Below are 3,856 nucleotides of genomic sequence, written 5' to 3' on the forward strand. Positions count from 1 at the left end.
TCTATCTCATAATAATAATAATAATAATAATAATAATAATAATAATAACAACAACAACAACAACAACAACAAAACAATAACAATAGCAATTATCTATTTATTTATCTATCTACTATCTATCTATCTATCTATCTATCTATCTATCTATCTATCTATCACCATCTATATATTTGTCTGCCTGCCTGCCTGCCTACCTACCTACCTACCTACCTATCTATCTATCTATCTATCTATCTATCTATCTATCCTATTTTCTACATTTAATATTTTTATAAATAACTCAAGGCAATGAACATACCTAACCCCTTTTCCTCCTCTTATTTTCCCCCCAACAACAACCATCTTGTGAGATGTGTTGAACTGAGAGTCACTGCCCCAAGTATCCTCTATCTACAGTATCTATCTATCTATCCATCTATCATCTATCTATCTACGTACCTATCTATCTATCTATCTATCTATCTATCTATCTATCTATCATCTATCTATCTATCTATCTATCTATCATCTATCTATCTATCTATCTATCTATCTATCTATCCGTCCCGAGTCTGCGGAGAGGGGCGGCATACAAATCCAATAAATGAATGAATGAATGAATGAATGAATAAATAAATAAATAAATAAATAAATAAATAAATAAATATCATCTATCTATCTATCCTCCACAGATGGATTACAGCATTCCTGTCAAACAGACAACAAGTGGTCAAAATAGGAAGCACCATATCCACCCCCGTCCCAGTTAAAAGTGGTGTTCCCCAAGATAGTGTACTGGGACCAACGCTCTTCATTCTCTACATCAATGACCTTTGCGATTACATCACAAGCAACTGTGTCCTCTTCGCCGATGATGTAAAACTCTTCAACACCACCGATAACACAACTTCTCTCCAAAAAGACCTTGACGCTGTTTCTGAGTGGTCTAACACATGGCAACTCCAAATCTCAACTAGCAAATGCTCTGTCCTACACACTGGGAAGAAGAATCTGAACACCAAATACGAACTGAATAATCAAATTATCACAGATAATCCCCACTCGGTTAAAGACCTTGGTATACTAATAACAAAAGATTTAAGTGCCAAAGCCCACTGCAACAATATAGCCAAGAAGGCTTCAAGAGTTGTAAACCTAATCCTACGTAGCTTCTGCTCTGGCAATCTCACACTACTTACTAGAGCTTACAAAACTTTTGCCAGACCCATCCTCGAATACAGCTCATCTGTTTGGAACCCATATCGCATCTCAGACATTAACACCCTTGAAAATGTTCAAAGATACTTCACCAGAAGAGCCCTTCACTCCTCCACTCGAAATAGAATACCCTATGAGACTAGACTTTCAATCCTGGGCCTAGAAAGTTTAGAACTAAGACGCCTTAAACAAGATCTAAGTATTGCCCACAAGATCATATGCTGCAACGTCCTGCCTGTCGGCGACTACTTCAGCTTCAACCACAACAACACAAGAGCACATAACCAATTTAAACTTAATATTAACCGCTCTAAACTTGACTGTAAAAAATATGACTTCAGTAACAGAGTTGTCGAAGCGTGGAACTCATTACCGGACTCCATAGTGTCATCCCCAAACCCCCAACACTTTACCCTTAGATTATCTACGGTTGACCTATCCAGATTCCTAAGAGGTCAGTAAGGGGTGAGTACAAGTGCACTAGAGTGCCTTCCGACCCCTGTCCTATTACTCTCCTATATCTCCTATATCTCTTCTTCTATTCTTTCATTGATATACTCTATTCCTATATATATATGTATATGTATGTATGTATATATATGTGTGTGTGTGTGTGTGTGTCTGTGTATTACTATATTCTATATATTCTATATATTATATTCCTATATCTTCTTTTCTATTATTTCTTAGATATATTTTACTATGAATATCTCCTGTATAACCTTCATCATGTATTTTACTATGTGTATATTGATATATACTCACTAAAACCCTCATTGTGTATTGGACAAAATAAATAAATAAAAAATAAAATAAATATCTATCATCTATCATCTATCTATCTATCTATCTATCTATCTATCTATCTATCTATCTATCATCTATCTATCATCTATCTATCTATCTATCTATCTATCTATCATCTATCTATCTATCTATCTATCTATGTATCATCTATCTATCTATCTATCTATCATCTATCTATCTATCTATCAATCATCTATCTATCTATCTATCTATCATCTATCTATCTATCTATCTATCTATCTATCTATCTATCTATAATCTATCTATCTATCTATCTATCTATCATCTATCTATCTATCTATCTATAATCTATCTATCTATCTATCTATCTATCTATCTATCTATCTATCTATCTATCTATCTATCTATCCCTCTCTAATTGCCCATCTCCCATACAGAGGGACCCAGGGCATGTATAAATATAGCATTAAAATCATATGCTGTAATACGTTAAAATATAAAAAACTGAATATAAACATTTTAAATGGGGCAACAATATTTAAAAACAGTGATATTAAAATTAATTAAAAGGCAGAGGAATGGTTTTCAGGGCACTAACCAGCTCTAGGGCTGTGTGCTCTGCTGTGAGTCTCAAGCAAGATGGTAGAGCCAGGTTTTCAGATATTTTCTAAAGGCCACGAGATTGGGGAAATTCAAATTTTTGAAGGCAAATACCTTTTCCCAACAATCTAAAAGATGCATCTCTTCACAGACATCATCAGTTGGACAAGACCAAAATCAAACTGTCTATATAGTCTGCGAGTAGAGATGGAAAATTTGTATTTTGTCAACAAAAACGAGGCCTGTGCTAATTTCAGTTTAGATCAAGTACTATGTGGAAGTGGGGGGTGGGGACTGGAAATGAAAGTAAAGAAAAGTGAAAATATGACGAAAATTAAAAATAGATTTAATGGAGTTATTTATTTATTTATTCAACTTCTATGCCACCCAATCCCGAAGGACTCAGGATGGTTTATAACAATATATAAAAAGTATGTAATTAACAATAAAAAGAAGTCATATATAAATTAAAACAATAGCCCCAGTTAAAATGCACGACTCAACAATCCAATCAACACATACATACCATTCAACACGATTTGGCCAGGAAAGATATAAAATTCATGAATTGATAAATAAAAGATTGAATAAACTGAGACGAAATTCAAAATGGAGGAAAATTCAAAATGGAGGAAAGTTCAAAATGGAGGAAACATCCTGAAACAAACAAACAAAAACAAAAGAAGGCAAAATAGCTGTTCACCTGTTGAAAATATTTGAAAAAAATGACAGAAAGAAAAAAACATCTGAGACAGAGAACCATTTACTCAGTCAAATGCTGAGTTATGGAGAACAAGAAGAGACACAGAATTACTGTACATTTAAATAAGCAATGCAAAGAATCTGAGGCCAATAGTTGAATGGGAAAGACAAAGACTTAAGAACGGAGTAATCTAGGGAAACATTACATATACTGTACTCTGGTTTCTCTTCAAATCATATAATTTTTTTACCTTTTACTAAAGATTTCCATGGAAGGGAACATATATGAGTTTGTAACTACTTTTTTGAATCTTCATCTATTTGTCTCTTTCTGTGAGGTGGGCAGCCATATACATTTGAAAATAAATAAACAAACAAACAAATAAATAAACTTTATACAAAGATGAGCGTCATAGAAATCAAAGAAGGCAAAAAAGCTATTGAAGATATGAAAAATGGCTTGTAATAAATGAAACTGGGCAAAATATCCGAGTTGACAGTACACATGAAGCCTTGGTTACTGAATGTCAAGAATGAAACAGCCAGACCCAAATGTGTAGAGTTTAAACTAGCTACTTTATTGTTGCAT

The 3,856-nt window shown here is 33.7% G+C and overlaps 1 non-coding gene across 1 annotated transcript; it reads left to right on the forward strand.

Moving 5' to 3' along the window:
• The first annotated feature begins 3,480 nt into the window (after positions 1-3,480).
• LOC139158263 (U5 spliceosomal RNA) lies at positions 3,481-3,596 on the forward strand. The gene has a single exon (XR_011557654.1). It is a non-coding gene; the product is annotated as a U5 spliceosomal RNA (small nuclear RNA).
• Positions 3,597-3,856: the final 260 nt, after the last annotated feature.

Source organism: Erythrolamprus reginae, chromosome 1 (assembly GCF_031021105.1).
Source record: "Erythrolamprus reginae isolate rEryReg1 chromosome 1, rEryReg1.hap1, whole genome shotgun sequence".
Classification (NCBI taxonomy): Eukaryota; Metazoa; Chordata; class Lepidosauria; order Squamata; family Dipsadidae; genus Erythrolamprus; species Erythrolamprus reginae.